Here is a 27,180-nt window from a genome sequence, read left to right on the forward strand (position 1 = left end):
TTCAGATCCAAAAAATGCAATTATCACGCAACTGGTTTGAACTTGAAATGTCAATCTGAAGTTCAGATTCTGAGCTTCGTTCTGGGTGGATAATTTGCTTTAGTGCAGCCTTCAGCTATTTTGCTCTCGGGTGTCTGATTTTAAGATGGTTTCATGGGGCACAGCCGCAAATCTTAAGTTAGTTAACTCCCTTAAAGCTTTCCGTGACTCTGTTTCACTTTCTCAGTCAGTGAAGACCGGGAGAAAATCCCTCAAGGAAAAGCAGTCATCCACTTCCCTCTCTGCTTTCTGCCTTTTTCATCTTATGAAAATTTTTAGCAAGAGTGATTTTTGCCTGGGAAAGAAAATAGTAGTGTAAACCACACAACAGTATTTGGCCTCAGAGCCAGAGGTAAGATTCTAGTGTTTCATGTAGGGCAGTGGGTACAGTACATACGTGATGGCCTGTTATACTTATTTTTAAAAAATGGCAATATCTGTCTCAATCTGTCTCAAATATGTGGAAACAGCCAAAAAAAACCAACACAATCCTAGGTTGCAATAACAGAGCTTTAGAATCAAGATCATGTATTAGTACCACTTTATAAAGCCCAGGTCACCATGGATCACTGGTGGTCTCTGAGAAAATATTGGTGGTCTGCAGAGCACTTGGGTAGAGGAGCTGATCCGGTATGACTAATGGCCAGCTCTGGAATATGGGAACAACCAGGCAGCTCATGGTGGGATAGGAAATCTCTGCCATAGAGGGAGTTATGTGAAACTTGCAACTTTGCAGTGTAGCCCTCGCTGGCCGGAACGAGGGGTGGGCACAGGTGGGCTGAAGCAATGGGTGTTGGCAACCTGTGGCTCATTCTTCCCCCTTCTGTGGCTTCCTGTTGGCTGAACCCATCAGTGGTTGGCTTGCCCCTCACCTTCCTCTCTCGGTCACTCCTTGCCTGGCCTGAGAAGGGAAGGGCAGGGGATGGAGATTTGATACAAATTCCAGTGTGGGAGCAAAGTGTCCAGCACAAACAAAGGCCAAAGGAGCACCCATAAGATCTAGAGAACACTGGAGAATCAGAATAAGAGCGAAAGACAGACAGATAGATGGGGGGGAGATGAGAGAGAGAGAAAGAACGAGGGGGGGAGAGATGAGAGAAAGGGAAAGAGAGCAGGAAGAGAAAGACTGGGAAGGAGAGATGACACACAGAGAGACAGAGAGAAGGGGAGAGAGAAATGAGAGAAAGAAAAAAGAAGGGGAGAGAAAGAGAGGGGAAAGAGAGATGAGAGAGAGACAGAGGGAGAGAGAGAGATGGCATCACAGGATCCCTACACAGATGGATTACAGCATTCCTGTCAAACAGACAACAAGTGTTTAAAAAAGGAAGCACCATATCTACCCCTGTCCCTGTTAAAAGCAGTGTCCCCCAAGGTAGTGTACTGGGACCTACGTTTTTCATTCTCTACATCAATGACCTTTGCGATTACATCTCTAGCAATTGTGTTCTCTTCACCAACAATGTAAAACTCTTCAACACCACCGATAACACAGCTATTCTCCAAAAAGACCTAGACTCTGTCTCTGATTGGTCCAACTCCTGGCAGCTCCAAATCTCAACCAGCAAATGCTCTATCCTCCACATTGGCAAAAAGAATCAGAACTTCAAATGTAAACTGAACAAACAAAATCTTGCAGATAACCCCCACTCAGTAAAAGAACTTGGAATACTAATATCAAATTGCCTAAGTGCCAAAGCCTACTGCAACAACATCGCTAAGTGTAGTCAACCTAATGCTACGCAGCTTTTGCTCCAGCAATCTCACACTAATTACCAGAGCCTACAAAACTTTTGCTAGACCCATCCTCGAATACAGCTCATCTATTTGGAACCCATACCGCATCTCGGACATTAACACCATCAAAAATGTCCAAAAATACTTCACTAGAAGAGCCCTTCACTCCTCCACCCATAACAGAATACCCTACGAAGCAAGACTTACAATCCTGGATCTTGAAACCTTAGAACTACGACACCTCAAACACGATCTAAGTATTGTCCACAAGATTATATGCTGCAACGCCCTGCCTGTCAAAGACTACTTCAGCTTCAACAGCAACAACAGAAGAGCACACAACAGATTCAAGCTTAATATTAACTGCTCCAAACTTGACTGTAAAAAATATGACTTTAGCAATCGCGTTGTCGAAGCGTGGAACTCACTACAGGACTCCATAGTATCATCCCCTAACCCCCAACATTTCTCCATTAGACTATCTACGATTGGCATTACCAGGTTCCTAAGAGGTCAGTAAGGGCTGTAAATAAGTTAACCAGAGTGCCTACTGTTCCCTGTCCTATAGTCTCTCCTATATCTCCTATATCTTCTCTTCTATCTCTTCTATCTTTTCTGCTATTCTCTCTAGTTATATTTTAGTCCTATATTTTCTCTTCTCTTCTTTCTTTGATACATTCTACTCATATGTATCCTCTATAACCTTCATTGTGTATTATTGTGTATTGGACAGAACAAATAAATAAAATAAAAATGTCAGAGAGAGAGAAAGATGAGAGAGAAACAGAGAAAGGGGAGGGAGGGAGAGAGATGAGAAAGAAAGGTAGAGAGAGAGGAAAGAGAGAGAAAGAGAGAGGAAGGAGAGAGATAAAGAAAGGGGGGAGAGAGATATGTCAAAGAGAGAAAGAGATGAGAGAGAGAGAAACATGGGGAAGAGATGAGAGAGAGAGAGAAAGAGAGAGAGAGAAGGAGAGATGAAAGAGAAAGAGGAGGGAGAGAAAGAAATGTGGAGGGAGAGATGAGAGAGAAAGAGAGAAGAGACAGACAAAGAGGGGGAGAGAAAGAGGTGGGTAGAGAGAGAAAGAAAGGGAGAAAGAGAGGGGAGAGAAAGAAAGAGGGGAGGTGCGGAGAGAATGCCTGAAAGACATTATGAATGTAGTTCACCTGAGGTCCAAAAGGTTGGGGAACCCTGCTACAAAGCTTTAGTAAGACCACACTTAGAATATGTTGGTCACCATATTATTAAAAAATGTAGAGGCTCTGGAAAGAGCAGAGAAAAGAGCAACAAAGATGATTAGATGGCTGGAGTCTAAACCATATGAAGAACAGTTGCAGGACAAATGTTAGAGGGGCTACCACAAAGAAGAGGGGATCAACCTATTCTCTAAAACACCTGGAGTCAACAATAGGAAAGAAGGTAATCAAGGTGGAGACATTTCCTGACAGTTAGAACAATCAGTGAAACCGCTTGTCTTCAGAAGTTCTGGGTGCTCCATCACTGGAGGTGTTTGAAAAGAGTTTGGAATAATATACTGTTCAAAAAATAAAGGGAACACTCAAATAACCCACCCTAGATCTGAATGAATGAAATATTCTCATTGAATACTTCATTCTGTACGAAGTTGAATGTGCACAACAGCATGTGAAATTGATTGTCAATCAGTGTTGCTTCCTAAGTGGACAGTTTGATTTCACAGAAGTTTGATTTACTTGGAGTTATATTGTGTTGTTTAAGTGTCCCCTTTATTTTTTTGAGCAGTGTATATTGTTTCCTGCTCGAGCAGAGGATTGGATTAGAAGACCTCCAAGGTCCCTTCCAACTCTGTTATTCATTCTCTGGAGGAGGCTCTAATGCTGGGGAAAGTGAAAGGACAAAGAAGATCAGCAGCAAGCAACGAGGAGGGTAGATTCCTAGCCCATTGTGCAAACTGCAGTCTGGGAAAACAATATATTGATCAAAATTCTCAGTCATCCAGGTAGCGTTGTCTGAAAGCAGGGTCATGACAACTGGACCTCTTCTCTTTTGGGTTTGAAATGTTTCCCTGCTTAACCAAGTAGTTTCTTTAGTGAGAAAGAAAAGAACTCCAATTGTAAGCCAAAGAATTTCCACCAATGTTAAGAATGATTGTTAATTTTGTTTATTTAAATTGTTTAAATAAAGTCTTTCTTTAAAAAGAAAAGAACTCCAACTGCTATGACTCAATTTCCAGACAGTCGGCAAATATGAAATAAAAAGGCTTCTAAAATAGGCCCACTTCATTGAAATACTTTATTGTCATTGTATACAGAGTATACCCATACAACGAAATTCACATGACACCTAAAGACCAGTCCCAACACACATAACAATCCCCAAAAATACATGCCCCACCCACCACAAAATCCATACCTTGAACCACCCAAACATCTACACAACAGACCAAGTAATACTGTCCAACAGCTCACCTTCAGTTCATTGTTAAGTACAAGTATAGCTCTGGGATAAAAACTATTCAGAAAGTGTGTGGTCCGAGTTTTAATTGTTCTGTATCTTCTGCCAGAAGGCAACAGAAAACAGGATGAGAAGAATCTCTGAGAACATTGTGCACCTTCCTAAAACAGCGAGATGTGAAGATATCATCCAAGGCTGGTAGCTGAAGACCAATAATATTCTGGGCAGTTTTAATGATTCTCTGTAGAGCATTTTTATCCACTACAGAGCTGCTCTCATACCATGCAAGAATGCCCTATGTCGGGGCCCTCTCAATGGTGCTGCGATAGTAGGACAGCAGTAGATGCTGAGATACATTTATCTTCCTGAGCATTCTCAGGAAGTACAGCCTCTTCTGTGGCTTCTTCGCAAGCATGTTAACATTCATAAACCATGAGAGGTCCTTTGAGATATGAGTACCCAGAAATTTAAAACTACCAACCGTCTCCACCTCCTCGCCATTTATGTGCAATGGTAAATGTACATCTTTCTTCCTCCTGAAGTCAATTATCAGTTCTTTAGATTCTTTGGTGTTAAGTGTAAGATTATTTTCTGTACACCACAATGTCAGACCTTGTACTTCACTTCTATAAGCAGATTCATTGTTTTTATTAACGAGCCCCACTACTGTTGTATTATCTGCAAATTTAATACAATGGGGTGCAATCATGTGTATACAAAGAATAAAGGAAAGGGCTTAGCACACAATCCTGAAGAGCTCCTGTGCTTAGTATCTGAATGGAAGAATGATGAGATCCCATCCTTACTGACTGTGGCCAACCTGTCAAAAAATCCTTTACCTACAAACAAATCCTCTGGTTTATACCCAAATTGGACATTAGACAACCTGTTGGGTAAAATGGTGTTAAAAGCAGAGTTATAATCCACAAATAACATCCTTACATAAGTTCCCTGTTGTTCCAAATGATTCCATACAGTATGGACAACAATAGACATAGCATAATCAGTTTATCTATTACTCCTATATGCAAATTGGTATAGGTCCAAAGTAGTTGGAAGACTAGCCTCAATATACAGTAGTTCAACACCAATCTCTCAAAACATTTCGTGACAACACATGTCAAAGCTATTGGTCTATAATAGTGATGGCGAACTTATGGCACGGGTGCCACAGGTGGCACACGGAGTCATATATGCTGGCACATGGGTCATTGCCCTAGCTCAGCTCCAATGTGCATGTGTATGCCGGCCAGCTGATTTTTGGCTCACACAGAGGCTAAAGGAGGGCATTTTTTGTTTCCAGAGAGCCTCCAGGGGGATGGGGGAGGACGTTTTTGCTCTCCCCCAGCTCAAGGGAAGCCTTTGGAGCCTGGGGAGGGTGAAACATGAATCCACTGGGCCCACCAGAAGTTGGGAAACAGGCCATTTCCAGCCTCCAAAGGGCCTCCTGGGGACAGGGGAAGCTGTTTTTGCTCTCCCCAGGCATTGAATTATGGGTTTGGGGACTCAGGGGTGGGCAGCAGGCAGGACGGGGTGGAAAGCAGTTCCACCAGCGGAAATGAAGATGCGTGTGCAGCTCCAGCTGATAGGTGGCTGTCACTTCCTGGATTACTGGTCTCGGCTCGACTGTCCTTTTTCCCCCTGCTGCTGCTGCGTCTGTGCTCCTTGCTTTCTTTCCTCCTTCCTGGCCTCAGATGAGCTTCTCTCTCTCCTGCCCGGCTCCCCTCCAGCCTCACGCGGCCACCTCCCACCTGAAGTGCAAGCAGAAGACATGGGTGGAAGTGGCGCTAGCAGCATTTATGCTTCTGGCAGCAATCGTCTGCCTAGCTACCCAGCCTGTGGTGGTGGTGGGAGACCCAGGAAGGGGAGCACGGGAAATGCAAAGCAAATTGTCACCCCAGTGAGCGACAATGCTAAGGTTGTAACTCAAGGATTTTATGATGATTGTTCAAGCCACTCCCACCTGATGACATGGCCAACAAGCCACTCCTATCCAGTCACATCACCATTAAGCCACACCCACAAAATAAGCCACACCCACAAAATAAGCCACACCCACAGTGTGGCAGTAAAAATGTTGGCCGCCCATTACTGTGGGAACTCATGCATGCACGATAGCATGCATGCACACTCTTTAGGTACCCAAGAAAAAAAAGGTTCACCATCACTGGTCTATAATCATCACTACCGTCTGCTTGGGGACTGGCACTACAATATATGTCTTCAGGAAGGTAGGGATAGAACACCACAAAAGAGATAGATTGAAAATTTCTGTGAACACTCCAGCTAGCTCTGCAGCAAAGTCCTTAACAATGGAATAAGGGAAAGAGGGAGGAGGAGAGAGAAAAAAATCACATCTCTGCATGCAATTCTGCTACCTGCACAGCTGCAGTAGCAAAATTGAGCTGGACTCTGCTAGCCCTCAGAGCCACGGGGGTGAACACACCTCATCCTTTCACCTGAACAGCCAACCTCTGCACATGCCCATGAGGTGTGCCCATGCAGCACTGGAGGAAGGAACCAAACCCGCAGTGAGGTAAGTTGGAACCCACCCCTGCTGCAGAGGTTTGCTTAAAATTACTCTTCCCTCTCAACCTAAACAGTCACTCACATCTGGTCTCCCCATTGCTAGTTCAATACTACATCTATAGTGATGGGCGAACCGAACCCGCACAATTCGGGTCCGTACTGAATTTTGCGGTGTTCGGTATGCCGAACACGAACATGAAATTTTTTGAAACTTCGGGCAAATTTCGGGGTCGTATTCAGTGTTCGGAGCTTTGACATCACCGGCAGGTTGCTAAGGATGCCAAGGTGATCACTTCCTGGATTCCATGGAATCCAGGAAGTGATCACCTTGGCGTCCTTAGCAACCTGCTGGTGACGTCAAAGCTCTGCCCCCAAATCTCTTTGTGGGGTTCAGGTTCGGTTGAATTTTGCATAAAGTTTGTCTGAACTTGCCGAACCCGAACACCATTGGGTTCGCCCATCACTATACATCTACAGTTAACAGAAAATGATAGCTTAGAAAGCCTGCAGAGACAGTGCTAGTCTTCAGAGAACAAATTGAATGGTAACAAATGTGATTCAATTGCAGGCTGGATGATACTCAGTGATGTCATAAGTTGCGTAGTTTTGAAGATCAAGTGCTAAAATAGCACTCTTGCCATAGAGATTCAGGAGGGGAGGAGGAAATGTTTCCAGTGATATGTATGTTGGGTGACTTTGTTGAGAAGGCGGCTTTAGGTCTGATCACATAATCTTTTCCTCTGTTCTCAGGAAATAAAGAGAGCTACTTGGTTTTGGGTTTAGAACATCTTATCTCACAAAGAATTTAGTAATGGAGGACAAATGAATGTGTAGGAGATGACCAGGCTGAGCCTGAGAGAAGGGTCAAATGTGTGGTAAGTCTTGAGTCCCTGTGTGCTCACAAGAGATTTAAGTCCAGCCCACCTTGAATGCCTCTTTTATCTCCCACTCATTTCCCTTGACCACTAGTAGCTCAGATTCTTGTAGAGAGCTTAAGCTTGCAATAAATCTTTATATTCATTTGAGCTGCCTGGATATCCTGATTTCCCTGGTGCTTGACAGAATATTTCTTATACACTGGCATCATATTTCCCAGTTATATATTGGACGTATTCATTGGGACATTAAATAAGTTTTTGTTTTGAGGTTGAGAGTTTCATTAATTTTCTAGGAAAATGGGCAGATCAGAATTCCAGTGTGCCTCATCTACTCTGTTTTCCCCAAAATGAGACATCCCTTGATAATAAGCCCAATCAGGCTTTTGAGTGCATGGTAACAAGGCCAAGCATTTATTTCAGGGTTCAAAAACTATAACACAAGGAAACACGAAATGTAAGGTGATGCACATCTGTAGTAATTGATCTTATCATCCTGCAGCTGTTCTTTTGAACTATAAATCCCACTATCCAGCTACCATTGAAAATACCAGTATGAAATTCAGCTGCAGGAAACCAGGTCACGTACCCTGTATTTTTTTTTGTATCTACAGGCAGACTAGAATTCACACTGTCGTGACTCTGCTTAACTTTTTCAAGATTAGCCCAAGCTGATAACATACTGTCAATAGTTGTCACATGTGACAGTGAGGAAAATCTGCATAGAAAACTCCCTGAATTAAGGAGAGATGGATATAACAGTCTAAATTTGGGAGAATTATCATCGTCGTCATCATCACATCACCATCGTCATCACATTGCCTACTTTTTGAGAGGATGCATTAAATCACAGAAGCATTTAGTACTTTCGTAATCTGATCCTCACATCCCTAGCTTGCTTCTAGAGCAAGAAGAGTGTTTGGAGACTGCAAATAGTCAAGAATGCAGCTGTGCGAGCTGTCATGGTACACCCATACAACACCTATGCTCCATGAGCTACTATTAGTCTCCGGGCACAATTCAGGGTGTTGGTTATTACCTATAAGGCTCTATATGGTTCAGGGCCAGACTATTTACGGGGCCTCTTCTTGCCGCATACCTCCCAGAGACCAATAAGAACACACAGAGTTGGCCTCCTCCAGGTCCCGTCAACTAAGCAATGCAGGTTGGCAGGGCCGCGGGGAGAGAGCCTCCTCTGTTCCCGCCCCAGCTCTACGGAATCAACTCCCTCCCCCCATGTCCATACTGCTCCCACTCTTCTGTAAGGCCACAAAGACCTGACTTTGCCAGCAGGCCTGGGGGGCCATGAACTAACAATTATCATGGCGAAATTGTATGAATGGTATGCATGCATGTTGTCTTGATTGTTTAATTATGGATTTTTTAATCAGGGTTTTATAGTTTTAGACTGTATATTCGACTTCTTTTTATTGTTTTTTGAATTTATATTGTTATTGTAAGCCTCCCTGTGTCCTTCAGGATTGGGTGGCATAGAAGTCAGAATAAATAAATAAATAAATAAATAAATAAATAAATAAATAAATAAATAAATAAATAAATAAAGGAATGAATGAATGAATAAACAAACAAACAAACAAACAAATAAACAAACAAGTGAATGAATGAATGAATAAATAAATAAATAAATAGCTAGCATGACATCTTTCAAATAAATATCTTCCTATTCTTCATCATTAATTTTAAAAAGTAAATATTTATGTGTTCACATTTTGAAGACTCTCCTACTAGAAAGTTATGTTTCCAAATGACCCTCTTTTCTGAATCTTACTCTAAAGTTGCCTTACATATTTTTTCCCATGAAAGACAATGGCCCAAGGATGCGATGGACTTGGGTCCAGCCATAGAGTTCTTTCCTCCCAATCATGGATTCCTACCTGTCAAGATCAAATGGAACCATCCCGTTTGCTTCATTTTGTCAGCTAGGAGTGGTTGCAAAGTGATCTTTTTCTTCTTTTCCAATACATATTTTGCAACAGAATAAGAAGATATCAAATGAGTCAAGATCTATCTGGGGATTCTGCTCCTGTGTAAAGTGTTTTGACAGCTAAGCTATGACTCCCACTAGATTTGAATGCCAAGTGAACCATTGTGCAGAAATTTCCTTTTCTAATTTCACAGCGGGGATTTATTACTAAGTCTGAGTGGGCATTCTGACCCTGTGGGTTTGCTATACTGATGAGCCCAAGACAGTCAGCGTCTGATCCTGTCATCTTCTTCTCCAGGTGTGAAAGAACTGAGGCGTTCTGGGTTAAGACTGAGGGAGACTGATGTGTCTTCTAAAATCATGCATCCATTCTTGTGTTGATAGAACAATTCTTTGCTGCCCTGGATGGTCAAGGCTCAAAGGAGACAAAACCCCCCCAAAAATTGGACTGCACTTTCCAGGTTGAGTCAATTGTAATAGATGGCCTATTTGTTATAGTCCATGTAATCACAAACAGTCAGGCATGACTTAGCGACAACAACAACATATCTATTTGTCCTGAGAGATTTTCCAGTTAACTAAATGTGATTAGCTTCTATTTGATGAGATGAACAAATTCCTTGTGAAGTGATGTCATGCCATGGATCAAAACTTCCTAGCCCTACCAGCCCTGACATGTAACTTGAAATGCAAGACTGCTTTGCTGAAACACATAACAGTCAAAGCATGGCTGGATTAATCTAATGGCAGTCATAAATCTTTTTAAACGGTACCATCGTGGCTCATTATTTTCATAATACAATTGTACGATTAGTGGAAATGCATACCAGGAGGTGATTGTAATAGGCTCTGTGATTCACAAATATGACAGGATTGAGGTATTCTTCCCTTGTTCTACAAAGAACTCCACGTCCAGGTTTGGAGCAAGGATCTTTTAGTCACTCCTGAAATGAAGTCAAGGGCAAGATGAAAATCAACCCTCTGACCTAACCTGACTGCCGAGGTAATGGTTTCAACAGTTTCAGCTATGCTGCTCCTTTGATGAACAATGGGAATGCTTCATTTTTCACTTGTCATAACATGTACTTCAGGCTACTTCCTCCTTCAATGGGAGCATCACTTAAACTACTATTGACCCGCACAGACAGAATCAGCAGAAACTTTATTCTCAGGAAGCTATTGTCTGGCATAATCCAGGCTTGAAGACAGAGACAAAGAAAGAGTCAACTCAAGATAATAGTCCTTTCAGGAAAGCTGCTATAGTACCTAAAATCATTTTGGGCATGAAGACAAAAAGCTATGTGAGCATCACCTTGTCATCTAGCACTGAAGACATTACCTAGCTGGGTCATGAGACATTTCTAAGAAAACAACCAAGTTCAGAGAGCATCAAGGACCCCACAGTCTTCTTAGTTGTGTGTTCTGGGAGGTGACAACAAAATGTTGGTTGAAGAGAAGTGCTAGGTATTATGCACGCTGTTCTTTGCTTCCAAAACTAACAAAACTTTGGGTTGGATTAGGAAAGGGGTAAGTTTCATTTGGAGATGGTACATTCTCTTGGATCAAAATTGTCAGTGTTTCTCTATTTTCAAGATTTGATGGCCCCAGATCTGCAAAATCTCCCCCCCCCCACAAAGCCTTTGCCCTAAAGAAGATTCTCTACCAGTGTAGTTTCCTTTTGTGCTTGGCAGAAATCTACACAATAGAGACAAATGTGATTCCAATTATTTTGGTGCCTTTGAGTAACTTTTAATTCCGGGCAACTTCCTGGAGAAGCCCCTGAAGTTTCCTTGGCAGCATTTTCACAAGGGTTTTGCCCTTAACTGCTTCTTAAGGCTGGGAAAGAGTGGCTGGCACTAAAGACATCTAACTGGTTTTGTGTTAGCATCCCAAATAGTATCTGAAAAATAAATCAGATTCCATTGCAAATCTCTCTTCCAAGTTGCGATTTATTATCAGAGCCATATTGGTCACACTATTACCACCCCGACACTAACTTCCTTCCAGTACCCCACCCAGATTAAGGTTCATCTCTCATCCCCACACCCACAAGTTCATCACGAGGACCAGTCCAGTTACAGGGATTCCATCGACCTCCTCCTTACACCTGCTGGTGCAGAACAAAGGATGACCTTACACCTGCTGGTGCAGAACAAAGGATGGACTTGAAGAAAGGAATTTGTTGTGTCTAGTAACTTTCCCTCTCATGCAACTACCCCTCCCAATGCCCATGATACTATTCTATTGTGGCAGGCCAAAATCTATAACTCCCAATGATGGCTTCGGCCTGACACTTTGTGCTTAAGGCAGGATCGGAACTCACAGTCTCCCAGTTTCTAGCCTGGTGCCTTAACCATTTACAACAAACTGTCTGTCTCCATTTAGAGGCCTTTGTTGCATGGTAGGAATCTACAAAATAACAATACCCTTGACAACTAACAATTTCATAATACCCCAGATTTTCAACCTGGGTTTCTTTGGATCATGGTAGTGATAATGATGATGATGATGATGATGATGGCGAATTCAATCAGTTTGCATTTTAATGCAAATTTAGTTCATTTGCATTTGCTGAATCAATTTTCTCAGAAATAATATACTATTATGAGCTTTGTTCTAATGCAAAATATTTGGGTGGGGAAGAGAATTGAGTTTGAATGAACAATTAAGGACCCATTAAATATCTAGCATAGCAGATCTGCTCGGGGGGGGGGGGTATTTCTTTCTTTTCTTTTCTTGTGCAACACTTCTTTCGCCTCCAACCACCATTTTGAAGGGCATCACTTAAGTAAGAAAATTGTGTCCTCACCAGTAAAAATTTAGACTACTACTATATGTTTTACATGGGGCTGATTCTGAAGATCAATCACAAACTATAGTTGTTGCAGAATATAGCAATGTGCTTATGATGAGTAAGAATCACTGCAGTCATATATGACTAGTATTGTGGGTCCTACCCTGATTTCCAATAAATTGTGTGAACTTTCACTACTTCTCTTCTCTCTATACACCAATGACTGCATCTCAAATGATCCATCTGTTAAACTACTGAAGTTTGCAGATGATACAACAGTGATTGGTCTCATTCGAGACAACGATGAAACCGCATACAGATGAGAGATTGAACAACTAGCCTGGTGGTGCAACCGGAACAATCTAGAACTGAACACACTTAAACCCGTAGAAATGATGGTAGACTTTAGGAGAAACCCTTCCATCCTTCCACCTCTCACAATACTAGACAACACAGTATCAACAGTAGAGACCTTCACATTTCTAGGTTCTATCATATCTCAAGACCTAAAATGGTCACCTAACATCAAAAGCACAACAAAGAATGTTCTTTCTGTGCCAACTCAACCCAAGGAGCTGCTGATACAGTTCTACAGAGGAATCATTGAATCTGTCATCTGCACCTATATAACTGTCTGGTTTGGTTCTGCAACCCAACAAGATCGACACAGACTTCAGAGGATAATCGGAACTGCAGAAAAAACAATTGCCAACATGCCTCCCATTGAGGACCTGCACCTGTATACTGCTCGAGTCAAAAAGAGGGCTGTGAAAATATTTACTGACTCCTCGCATCCTGGACATCGCTATAGAGCACTGCACACCAAGACAACTAGACACAAGAACATTTTTTCCCCAAACATCATCACTCTGCTAAAACAAATAATTCCCTCAACACTGTCTAACTATTTACTAAGTTTGCAGTACTATTACTACTAGTTTCCCATTATTCCTATCACCCATTTCCTCCCACTTATGACTGTATGACTGTAACTTGTTGCTTGTATCTTTAATATTGCTATTAATATTGATTGTTTCTTCATTGCTTTTTTGACCCCTATGACAATCATTAAGTGTTGTACCACATGATTCTTGACAAATGTATATTTTCTTTTATGTGCACTGAGAGCATATGCACCAAAGACAAATTCCTTGTGTGTCCAATCACACTTGGCCAATAAAGAATTCTATTCCAAAGTGAATTATAAAGCTCCATATTCCTCGATTCCTAGTATCTGTTACCTTCTTCATTTGAAATTGGCCCATCTGGTACATTGTCTTTGATCAAAATTGTTACTGTTCCTTCATTTTCAAGAATTTATAGCTTGGGATCGGCAAACCAGTTTTTTTCCAATTGTAACCCCTGTCATAATGAATAATTCTTACAAACCCAGATCAGTGCTTGATGTGATTTAAAAAATGAACTCTTCTAGACACTGTTTGGAAAGTGATAGGGAAACAGCATCAGGAGTACTACATATTACTCTGCTTTGACTTATGTTTTTAATGTGATGTTATGTAATGTTAATCACTGGGAATCTGATTATGGTGTACAAAAATACATAGTTGAATAAGTAATTGAGTATAGTAAGGGTAGTAAGGAAACCCTGAGTGTGCCACCAGAACACTATGCCCTGAGTGTCCACCAAAGCATATTGAATATTATATGGGCCTCTGAATTGCTTTTAAGTTCCTCCTCTTTCTGGCTCTCATTCTTTTGCAAAGACAGGATCATCTCTAGCCATTTGCTGATCATATTCAAAGCTGGAAGCATTATCTACTGCTCTCCTAACCATTGGTCTTTAGAAAGCTCCTACAGGTTCTTCTGCAGACCTTCTTTGCAAAGTTGAGCACAAGCTACTTCTTGTGTCGTTCCATTGGCATCCTTGTTTCACATTCTGATGGTTTCTCAGTATTGTTAATGGCTTAGCTGGTTGCAGACTTGTTTTATAAACTGTGATTCTAGTTTTCATTCCCATTTTTCAAACTGATGCTGCTGTTGTTTTCCCCCAGCTTATTACATTTTATTCTATTTTGGCAAAGGAGCACAATTCCATTACATTAGCTAAGTAATGTGTGGGTTGGCGTGAGTTGTTATTGGACAGTCACATCAATCAACCCCCGCATTACTCAACGTCATGTTAGCGAAGAATAACAATGGAGAGGTTCAGCAACATTTAGAAAGCTACTGTGACTTAGGTGCAGTGGTTGCTGAAGTAGGGCAACTATAAGAATATTCACTTTGCCATACCTCAGTTGGTTTAAGACAGGGGTGACAAACTCAATTTCATTGAGGGCCACTTCAGGATTGTGTTTGGCCTCAGGGAGGGGGGGAGGGGGGCGTGGCTATGGTAGATGCAGCCTGTGATAAGCTACCAAAATGTTTACTACCACACTGTGGGCGTGGCTTATGCATTTTGTTTCAACGTCTTTGAGTGCAAATTGGGTGCTCTGGGGTGGAGCTCCAAATTTTGCTACCGGAACTGTGTTCCTGACCGTTGCCGTAGGAGCCCACCACTGCATGCAGCCAGCTTGATGTCACTCATGTGGGGGGCACCTGTGGTGGCCTGAGCACTCTGTCAGCCAAAACAGACTCCCAATCTCCATTTTTGGCTGGGACAGCCTCCTCTGTAGTGAAGCTCTATTTTCGCTGACAGAGGCACCGTAGCTGGTCCTCTGCTGTTTTCAGGGCAACCCTGGAGGCCGGATCGAAGCCCCCTGGGGGCCCAATCCAGTATGCCAGCCTTGAGTTTGACACAGAGTAGATCAAAGTAGATCATCAAATAAGATTTAAGGGTATTTGGCTTGTTCAATGTGTTGCTTTGCAGTTTCTGGCAAAGAATATAATATTTTCTGATTAATTTAAGCCTTGTTTAAATTGAACAATGTTTCAGAGGTTGTGGCCATCAGCCTCTGCCAGAAATTAGTCTGCTGTGGATTCTGACCTCAACGGGCTATTCATTCATTTATGTTAATTCCACAGCAAATACTTGTCAGTTAAGCAAGCTCTTCTGGATATATGGTTATGTTATTGCTTTGTGTAAAAGAAAAAAAAATCCCCTATTATACTGGTTACTATTAATTTAAATAGGCAGAGATAAAGCAATGTGCATGTATATCCATTAAAAATAATATCAAGCAATTCTGTTTTTAATAATTATTTTTCCAGAAGCATTTTAGGGAAAATAAATCAAGAGAAGACCTAACCTTTATTATTATTATTATTATTATTATTATTATTATTATTATTATTATTATTATTATTATTACTTTTACTCTTTTGCTACTTTCTCTACATCAGTACCACTGGCACATGAAAGTAATTAATCTACAAGTAAGTGCAATTCAGCTGATAATGGTCAATAGATGGAAATTAAAAACAATCTTTACAGCTAGAAATTTATGTTCATTTTGAAGTGTTTTTCTTCTGATGCTGACTGATCTGCTGTTCAGAACCCAGAAGAGGAAAAATGTGGTGTGGGGACAGGCTTCGGTAGCGCTCAGAGGGTTGATGAAGAAGCTAGGATGAAAACTGGGTGGAATACTTGCAGTTAAACCAGCTAGTGAAACTCATCTCGATACTCCCAGTGAGGACAATTAAAACTAGCAATGATGAACTCAACTTGAACTTGGTTATCTGAGATGCTAAAAAGAATATTCTTCACTTATTTTAATAAAGCAGAAGAGCTGACAGAATTAACTCCTACATTCCAGGCTGTAGCTTCACATGAAAGGGAATAACATAAGTAATCTAAGTAAATAAGAGGAATTTAGCAGCAGTGCAAAAATTGTCAAGAGCTGGCTGAATTGAATCACCTTTCCCCAGTTTGGCAGCCTTCAGTCCCTTTACAACACTGGTGTCAAACTCATTGTGTCACATTGCCATCACAGGATGTGGAGACTTCCTATTCGCAGAGTTGGTGTAGGTGTGGCCTGCATACAGGGGCGGGCTTCCATTCCCATCCCTACTGGAACGGGCTGGGAGTGCACTCTTCCCACACATCCCCGCGCCCTGTGTATGCATTTGCTCCCGCATGGGATTCGGCTTCTGTGCATGCGCAGGTTTCTGGGTTTTTTCGCTTTTGTGCATGCACATGTGCATGTGAAAAAAACCCAGAAATAGCCTAAAAAAGGGTAAGTGGCCACTTGCCTAAAAAAGGGTAAGTGACACGCTCACCACCGTTCACCCTCCCACCCATGCACCTGTAACAGTGGCTCCCTGTCACTTTTGCCCTGTCTGCCCCTGGCACCTCTCACGGCAGCAGCTGCCTACAGCCGGCAGCTGCCTTTTGCCCTGCCCACCCCTGCATCTCTCATGGCAGCGGCTTCCCATCACCACTCACTCCCGCCCACTGTGCCAAGCTGGGACCGGCCCGCCCAGTCCTTACCTTGCCTGCAGGTGTGCCACAGGCATGGTGCAGGCTGGAAATGGGCAGCAGCCAGAACGGTGCACGGGCGTCTTTCCAGAAGTAAAAATTGCCGGCTTCTTTGCCCTAGTTCAGCTCCAATGCAATTGAACTACACTTTCCAAAATTCTCTTGGATTCACCAACTAGGAATTCTGGGAGCTGCCGCTCTAAGACAGGGGTCTCAAACTGGTGGCCCATAAGCTGGATGTGTCACATGCAGGTAGGGGTGGGCTCCAGCCGAAATGCCCGGAATGGTGGTTCCGCTGTGGAAAGCGGAGCGCATAGGCCTGTTCCGGTTCCAGCTGCTCGTGCACGCGCACGCATGCGCAGCTGGAGCGATTCCGGTGAAAAATTACTGGGTTTTTTGCTTCCGCTCATGAATAATAATACAGTGATCCCCCGCTCGTTGCGAGGGTTCCGTTCCAGGACCCCCCGCAACGAGCGGGTTTTCGCGAAGTAGCGCTGCGGAAGTAAAAACACCATCTGCGCATGTGCAGATGGTGTTTTTAACTTCCGCAGCGCTAGCGAGGAGCCAAAGATTGGGGGCGGCGTGGGTGTTTTAAAACATCGTCGCCGACATGGGGGGCTTGCTAGCACCCCCCGAACCCCCAACCCGGGTTTGGGGGGGTGCTAGCAAGCCCCCCATGTCGGCGGCGACGTTTTAAAACACCGGCGCGGCTTTCCAATGAGTCCCGAAGACAAACGCGGAAGTTTGACGTTTGTCTTTGGGACTCATTGGAAAGCTCCGATCGTTTTAAAGCAGGCGCGCCGTTCTCCGCTGACTTCTAAAGCGGGGAAATTCGCTAGGAGTCAGCGGAGAACGGCGCGCCTGCTTTAAAACGATCGGAGCCGGCCGGCTCTGATCGTTTTAAAGCAGGCGCGCCGTTCTCCGCTGACTCCTAGCGAACTTCCCCGCTTTAGAAGTCAGCGGAGAACGGCGCGCCTGCTTTAAAACACGTGCCGTTCTCCGCTGACTCCTAGCGAACTTCCCCGCTTTAGAAGTCAGCGGAGAACGGCGCGCGTGCTTTAAAACGCGCGCCGTTCTCAGCTGACTCCTAGCGAACTTCCCCGCTTTAGGAGTCAGTGGAGAACGGCGCGCCTGCTTTAAAACGTGCGCCTGCTTTAAAACGTGCGCCTGCTTTAAAACGCGCACCTGCTTTAAAACGCGCGCCTGCTTTAAAACGCGCGCCTGCTTTAAAACGCGCGCCGTTCTCCGCTGACTCCTAGCGAACTTCCCCGCTTTAGAAGTCAGCGGAGAACGGCGCGCCTGCTTTAAAACGATCGGAGCCGGCCGGGCGAAGGGCGAAGGGCGAGTGGGTGGGAGAGCGGGTGGCCGGGCGAAGGGCGAAGGGCGGGCGAGCGGGTGCTGGGGGGGCTTCGCCCTCCCGCCAGCAAGAGGGGGAAGACCCAGGGAAGCCGCCCAGCAGCTGATCTGCCCGGCGCCATCTACTCATGCGTGCCCATAGAAAAAAGGGCACGCATGCGTAGATGGTATTTTGACTTCCGGGTTCAAAATTCGCAAATTACCCTGTTCGCAATGGTTGGGGACGCAATAACCGGGGGATCACTGTATTGCAAGATCCAATCTTGGTTGGTCTCTGGGACCAGAGGTTTAGTCTTCTGTGCTTTTGGAACAATGCTGTTCAGGAAAATACTCTGTACAGGAATGTGTACTTTGGGTTATTCTATCTGTCATATTTATGTGGTACCTTCTTATTGGTTGACTGGTGCATTGATGGCCAGTGATTGGCTGTTGTTTCTTTGTGCTTCCAAGTACTTGATAAGTTGGCTATAAATCAGCACTCCTGATTAAGAAGGGACCCATTTCTTAGGCGTCAATCTTTTCTCTGGCTATGTTCGTACCTGCATGGCCAACAATCTTAGTAGCTGTGAAATTGTATGTCTTAGACCGTATAAATACCATGCATAATACCACTACATAAATACAACACATAAAATAGCCCAAAACACATATTCTGCTAGAGAGAAATTCCCTGAGAATGGGCTCCAACATGAGTCAAAAAACTCATGAGTTCAAAAACTTGGTCCTGGCTACTAATTCAGTTTGGATCTTGCAACATTTGGTCTTTTTCCAAAGTATTATATGTACCTTTTTACAAAGACATCATTAAGGATGATTAAAAAAAATGAAGACCCACAAACTGACCTTCACTCATATTGACAGCATCCAAGTTTGGGTGGAACAGGTAACATTATGAAAAGGATTTCCCATTGCTTTTTTCCAGAATATACTGTATATTCTTCTCAGTCTAGCTATCAAAAATTCCCAAATGGGTCTCAATCTAAATCAGTGCTTTTCAACCTTGGCAACTTTTCAAATGCCTGGACTTTAACCTGCTGGCTGGGGAATTCTGGGAGCTGAAATCCAGGCATCTTAAAGTTGTCAGGGTTGAGAAACACTGATTTAAGTATTAAGAGGATCGACCCTGCTTAACTTCTGAATTCAACAACCTTGTATGTAAGAACTGCCACTGTCTTAAAGCTTAGCAATTTTTGCCATGTTTTAAAGGAAGGAATTGCATCGGATTTCTTTCTTTCTTTCCATAAATATTCTTGGCATATCTATAGAAGTAGCTTGCCATTACTGACTTCCTAATGGTGCCAATGTATTTTTTTTTTACCTCCAAGTCAGTAGTGACTGAAGGGCTGCCCGCAGTTAGAGAGATGTGGTGGGATTTTTTTTATAGTTACCTTGTCCCAGTGCCATTTTTGTATTCCTGGAGCATCTTATGGAGTTGGATTTTCCTTACACTTTATTTTATTTATTTATTTATTTATATATTTTGTCAAGTATATAATGTAGGGATGTAGAGAAATAATCATATTGATATACATGTATAAAAGATTAGAATAACATTAGTAATAGTAGTACAGTGATACCTTGTCTTACAAACTTAATTGGTTCTGGGAGGAGGTTCGTAAGGTGAAAAGTCCACATTTTGGCCGGCAGGAAGGATGTCTCTGTGACGTCAAAGCTCCGTCACTGGAATCCCCTATTGGGATTCCACACCTCCGTTTGAGCCTCCCGACCGGCCGACAGCTCCACGTCTCTCCTGGGAAGGTGACAGCTGGGCGGCAGTGCTTCTCAGCGTTCTCCCGAACCCGAACATTTGCTGAACCCGAACTTTTGCCAAACTTCTGGGTTCGGCGTTCGGGAGAATGCCGAGAAGACCCCCGGCTGTTTCAGAAGGTGACAGCCGGGCGGCGGCGCTTTTTGGCATTCTCCCAAACCCGAATTTTTGCTGAACTTCTGGGTTTGGCATTCAGGAGAATGTGGAAAAGCACCCTGGCTGTTTTGGAAGGTGACAGCCAGGCGGCGGCACCCAGCGGAGCGCCCATTTTTGCGATCCTGGGAGGTGGGGTTTCCCATGGAGGAGAGCCTCGGGAATCCCAGGATCGCAAAAACAAGTGCTCCACTTGCAATGGAAGTCTGGAGGCGGGGCATCCTGGCGGCGTCAGCAGGTTCGTAAGGCGAAAAAAGTTTGTAAGAAGAGGCAAAAAAATTCCAAACCCCGGGTTCGTATCTCGAAAAGTTTGTATGACGAGGGGTTCGTATCATGAGGTACTACTGTATTCATATACATGGTAATAGTTAGATATAAAGAGAGATTAGGACAGGTGATGGAAGGCACGCTGGTGCACTTATGCACACCCCTTAGGTATCTTGAGAGGTCAACAGAGGACAGAGGACAGTCTTATGGTAAAGTTTGGGGGGTTAGGAGATGACACTATAGAGTCAGGTAGTGAGTTCCAAGCTTCAAAAACTCGATTACTAAAGTCATACTTTTTGCAATTGAGTTTGGAGCAGTTTACATTGAGTTTGAATTTGTTGTGTGCTCGTGTGTTGTTGAGGTTGAAAGTGAAGTAGTCATTGACTGGAAGGACATTGTAGCATATAATTTTATGAGCTATGCTCAGGTCACGTTTGAGGCAACAAACATCTAAGCTTTCAAGACCCAGGATTGAATGTCTAGTGTTGTAGGGTATTCTGTTGTGAGGAGAGGAGTGAAGGGCTCTTTTGGTAAAGAATCTTTGGACATTTTCTAGGGTGTTTATGTCTGAGATACGATGAGGCTTTTCAGAGACTGAAAAGCTCTATTCCAGAATAGGTCTGGCGAAAGTTTTGTAAGCTCTGGTTAGTAGTGTGAGGTTGCCGGAGCAGAAGCTACATAGGCCTTTTGGGCGATGTTGCAGGGGGCTTTGGAACTTAGGTCATTTGATATGAGTATTCCAAGGTCTTTTACAGAGTGGGGGTTGTTTGTAAGGTCTTGATTATTCAGCTTATATTTGGTATTCTGATTCTTTTTTCCAATGTGAAGAATAGAACATTTGTTGGTTGAGATTTGGAGTTGCCAGATGTTAAGCCATTCAGAAACATAGTCTAGGTCTTTTTGGAGAGTAATTGTGTTATCAGTGGTGTTGAAGAGTTTTACATCATCGAGAAAGATAACACAGTTGCTTGTAATGTGATCACAAAGGTCATCAATGTAGAGTATGAAGAGTGTTGGTCCGAGTACGCTGCCTTGCGGGACGCCGCTCTTAACAGGAACAGAGTTGGATAGGTTCCCTATTTTGACAACTTTTTTGTCTGTTAGATAAGAATGCTGTAATTCAGCTGTGGAGGGATCCTGAGATGCCATAGGATTTGAGTTTTAGAAGAAGTTTGTCATGAACCACTGAGTTGAAGGCTTTGCAGAAGTCTATATAAATTGCATCTATAGATTTTCCTTGATTGAGATGAGTAGTCCATATGTTTTTGCAGTATAGGAGTTGCAGAATAATTCTTTTCTGAATCCAAATGTTTGGTTGAGAGTAGGTTGTTAGTTTCTAGGTGGAGAGTAATTGATTGGTTTAAGATTGATTCCATTACTTTGCATGTAACACAGCATATTGAGATTGGTCTGTAGTTTTCAATGAGGCTTTTTTGAAGATGGGGATGACCACTGCTTTCGACCATAGCTTAGGCAGTGAGCTAGTTCTGAATGATTTTTCAAAGATTATGCTTAGTGGTTCTGCTTTAACTGTGGAGAGCTTTTTTAGGAAGTAAGCACATAGGCCATCTGGTCTGGATGATAGGGATGGTTTAAGGTCATGTAATGCTTTTTCAATGTGATCTTCAGTGAAGTCTATTTGGGCTAGGTCAATTTAGGTGTGACTTGGGAATTTTGGGAATGAGCCGTTGCTATTAACAAAGATGGAGCCAAAGAAGATGTTGAAGAGGTTAACTTTGGCTGGTTCTTCATGGTATACATTATTGTTGGGTCCTTTGAGTGGTGGGTCTTGAGTCCTTGAGTTTGATATTAACAAAGTTGTAGAAAGCACAGTTCAATTTGGAGTGCAGGAGATTTTCTTCCTGTTTGCTGTGGTAGTTGAGGCATTCTGTTTTTATTTGGTGGCATATGCTTTTGTAATGGCTTTTGAAGTTGGGTACAGGGCTTTTTTTGTTTTTCCGCCAGAGATATTTTTTTGAGGGTTTGTAATTTTCTTATCGAAATGGGTAGGTTATTTTTCTTGCTTGTGGTTGTTATTAGAGGTATGTGAGGTCTGATAATTCTTTTGATTTCAAGAAAGAATATGATGTAAAGGTCATCAGAAGAGAAACAGCCATAGAATAAAGTTTGCCAGTCTAGAATTGAGAGATCGGCTTCTATAAGTTCATAGTTGGCTTTTTTGAAATTGTACTTGGGTGTCACATTATTAGAGTGAATCTTATTGTGGTGTAGGTTGAGGTTGAAGTTGATCATGTTGTGGTCACTGTTGGAAAAAGATTCTTTTATTTGCAGTCCATATATTGCACTTTTGCTGTTGCAGAAAATGAGATCCAGGCAGCTGTTGAGTCCAGTATTGTTAGTAACTAGTTGGTTGAGTCCCAGGCTGGTGACAGCCTTAGATACAATAGAAGGTTCTATACTGCATTCATTTAGGGTCCAGTTAATGTGGGATAGATTGAGGTCAGCAAGGAAGATAAGGGGGTATGGGCAGGAGGTTGCCCATGTTAGTAATGCGGTTAAATTGTTTGCATGTGTAATGTCATAGTCAGAACAACAATACAACCACACCATGAGAAGGTGTGCTAAAAAACCAACGAGAATTGAAGTCTAACTGATCAGGAAGTGTTGTGTTGTAGCTGCTAATATTCTCTCTGTAAGCTATTTCAAATTATACTTTGCTTGCTTTTTCAGATGCCCATAAAATCAGCAGGATTAATCCTCTTCAAGTTTCAAATGTGTCCCATTTCACACTTGAGAATGAAGAACATTCTTCCTTTCCCTAAAGGAGAGTTCTGAATTACCAGAAAGGGTAGCTTTGAATTTATGCAGCTCAGTAACATATTCTTAGAAGATTCTTCTGAAGGGGACACAGCTGTGGTTATATAAAAATTCATGGAAAGGCACCCGAGTTCCTCCCACATCTATTGGTTCTGTCATTTTTTCCTCCTTTGTAGCCAGCGAAACCTATTCATCATCCTGAGAACAGAATGACGCCCTGTCCAAATACTTTGTATAACCAGAGAGAGATTTCTCTTTTGCTTTATTGAGTTTGTCAGGAAGGATTTTCTCTTGGTTTCAGAAAGGGGTTTTTAAAGTATTGTTTCCCACCCTATCTGCCCCTTTCCCTTGCCTTTGCATGGCTTCTCAAGGATGAAGAATTCTGATAGACCAAAATATAGAGTAGTCCTTCCTTCATCCTCCTAAGCAAGAGGAATGCATTTCTAAACATTTCTGTTATGCTTTCACATTAAATATTGATTGCTTCTCAAGGCATGTTTTGCCTGTCCTCTTTATCCTCCTTCAGAGGTGGCACTTGTTCAAACATCATTTAGAATAGAATAGAATAGAATTATTTATTGGCCAAGTGTGATTGGACACACAAGTAATTTGTCATTGGTGCATATGCTCTCGCTGTACATAAAAGAAAAGATACACTGTCAATTTATTTATGTATTTATTATTATTATTATTGTTGTTGTTGTTGTTGTTATTATTATTATTATTATTATTATTATTATTATTATTATTATTATTATTTATTAGATTTGTATGCCGCCCCACTCTGGAGACTCGGGGCAGCTTACAACGTATCAAAACAATGTACAATATACATATCTAAAAATCCAATTAATATAGCTAAAAAACTCTAATAACATTTAAAATCATTCATTCCCATTCACACAGCAAGACATAGTACACTCGTTGGCCAGGGGATTAGGGTCTAATGGCCCCAAGCCTGGTGGCACAGATAGGTCTTTAAACTTTTACGGAAGGCGAGGAGGGTGGGAGCAGTACAAATCTCTGGAGGGTGCTCATTCCAGAGGACTGGGGACCCCACAAACAAGGTTCTTCCCCTAGATCCCGCCAAACGACATTGTCTAGTTGATGGGACCTAGAGAAGGCCGACTCAGTGGGACCAGAATTTGTACTTCTTTCCACTGAAATTTCTTATTTTCTCCCTTTCTTAATGTTGAACAATGTTTAAATAATTGTGTGAAGTCTCAAAATGGGAAGAAATCGCACATTAGCTAGCTCAATCCCCTAGGTCCACAGGCAGTGTTTCCTCTAATTTTTTTTTTTGGGGGGGGGGGCGGAAAAGTATAGTGTCTGAGCGGCAGTCCCTACGGGACTAGGCGGCACAGAAATAATAAATAAATAAACAAACAAACAAACAAACAAACAAAAAACCCACCCTGTTTTGCCTCAGAGAATTTCAAAATAAATTACTATACTGTGTGTCTATAACAGTGAGCTCATAATAGGGCAACTCTATCAATATCAAAATGCCACTTAAATAGTTGAGCTAGTTTCAAACTAGATTTTGATTTTCTTTCTCTTTTCCTTACTCCCATTCTTTTTCTTTCTCTTTTCCTTCCTCTCTTTTTTCTATCTGTTTCTCTCTCTTCCTCTCTTCCTCTCTCTCTCCTTCCCTCTCACTCTTTCCCAGGTTTGGAAAACTCTGAGTTGATGATGATTTTTAAGTGAGCGATTGCTCACTGCTCAGCTTAGAGGGAACTATGTCCACAGGTGTATCACTCCCTCTGTCACCACCGCTGCTATTGCCACATAACATCAGATTTACCATTGTTAACCTAATCCTACGTAGCTTCTGCTCTGGCAACCTCACACTACTAACCAGAGCTTACAAAACTTTTGCCAGACATATTCTGGAATAGAGCTTTTCAGTCTCTGAAAAGCCTCATCGTATCTCAGACATAAACACCCTAGAAAATGTCCAAAGATTCTTTACCAAAAGAGCCCTTCACTCCTCTCCTCACAACAGAATACCCTACAACACTAGACATTCAATCCTGGGTCTTGAAAGCTTAGAAGTTTGTCGCCTCAAACGTGACCTGAGCATAGCTCATAAAATTATATGCTACAATGCCCTTCCGGTCAATGACTACTTCACCTTCAACCTCAACAACACACTTGTCCTAGAAGGTCAAGGGGATTCCTAGAAATTTGATGTAGAAATAACTCATTTCGACAGAAGGGGATATTTGTAGCTCAGGGTTGAAGTGTGAAGTCCCTGGTGCTCTCTGACCTTGGTTGTAATATCACCAGTGCTAACTGGTGGACATTTGCCTACATGTTCTGATGTTGCCTACCTTCCTAAAGATGCTGAGGTCTTAGAAAATGTACAGAGAAGAGCAACAAAGAGGATACAAAATCTGGAGGCTAAATTGTATGATGAACAGCTGAGGGAATTAGGTATGTCTAGCTTATCTCCCTCAACCATTGAAGAGAAGGATTAGGGGGGAATATGATAACTGTCTTCCAGTTCTTGAGGATCTGTCACAGAGAAGAGGATATTGACTTATTCTCCAAAGCACTAGAGGGCAGGACAGGATGTAATGGGTGGAATCTTGTTAAAGAAAGCCCCAACCCAGAAGTAAGGAAAATTTCTGGACAAAATTTCTATTCCATTCAATATGGTTACTCCTCCCAAACAGAAGCCTGGACAATCATTTGACCAGGATGGTATAAGGCAGTGATGGCGAATCTTTTTTCCTACGGGTGCCGAGAGTACGTGCGTCCATGCTCTGTTGTGCACACACCCATAATTCAGTGAAAACAGCCTCCCTCTCCCCCCAGAAATGGCTCATTTCCCAAATTCTGGTTGGCCCTGTAGGACCATTTTTTGCACTCCCCAGGCTCTAAAAGGTCTCCTGCCTTGAGTGGGAGGTTGGACTAGAAGACTTCGGAGATCCCTTTGATCCCTATGATTCTATGTTCTAACTCAGTAATGAAATGTCTGCAAGAGAAACAACCAAGCTCAGAGAGAGCATCACGCACTTTGCAAATAACTCATTCTTTAGTTAAATTGAGAAGGTTGAATTTGAATAAATTGCACATAAATCCTACTGACATCTGTGTAAATTTAAATTGGGCCTAACTAAATGTTTATACTGCTTTCCAGGAGACCCAGCATCACAAGACTATTTAGATCACACCTGATGAAATTTCTGAGGCTATATAAACTAAAAGGCTTCTGGATTTCCATCCATATGTTTTTCTGGAGTTTTCGATCCAGATATCAAGGCCTTCTACTAGCATTAACAATCTTGGCATTACAGTAATAGTCAGGATGCTTTATATAGGTATTATTAGATCTCTGGTGGACCCCACTGGCTGGCCTTTCTTTTGTAAATGATCATCTCACAGCACAATAACTTCCTCCAGCTAGCCCAGCTGTTTATTTGATTGTATGCTTTTTGCCTTTGAAAAACCTAGCATCCATAGTGTTTCCTAAGACATGTAATACCCCTAATATAACTATATATGGAGTCCTGGAAGATGGGATTGTATTATTAACAACATAAAATAAAACCCTCAGCAAATAGTCTCAGTCAACAAGGAATAAATCAACCATTGGAAACACACAAGTATCAGTTATCTTTTGAAGTAAAAAACAACAACGGTCTGTAGCTTTCAGGAACTTGGCCAATTATCTTGCCAACTATGCTATCAAGATAATTTGAAGTCGGCATATGGAAACTTCATTTTGCTTTAATAATTATGGTCTAGGCAATGAAGATTGGACAATATTACAGCTATTTTAAAGCAAGCAATGGGCTGCCAGAGCTATGTTTTCCTTTCTCCCATTCTTCAAGGGTATCTAAAAATTGATAAAATCATGATGAGACAGTTACTGGAATTTGCCTGCTAACTTTTCATTTCCTTAGGCTGCAGGTGGAACCAGTATACAACTGTTTGAAAGAAGTTTTTGAGTGGCCAAATATGAGCTGCCTTCCTTCTATAAATACTGGTGGCTGGGTGTGGTTTGATGGCTCAGCAATTGCCTGCTGTGTAGAAACTTCCTGGTGAGTCAGTGGGGTAACATCTGGGGTCATTGATGTAACTGAGGTATGTTCCACAACGACCCAAGGTGTTACTCCACTGACTCACCA

The sequence above is a fragment of the Erythrolamprus reginae genome, chromosome 5 (genome assembly GCF_031021105.1).
Source record: "Erythrolamprus reginae isolate rEryReg1 chromosome 5, rEryReg1.hap1, whole genome shotgun sequence".
NCBI lineage: Eukaryota > Metazoa > Chordata > Lepidosauria > Squamata > Dipsadidae > Erythrolamprus > Erythrolamprus reginae.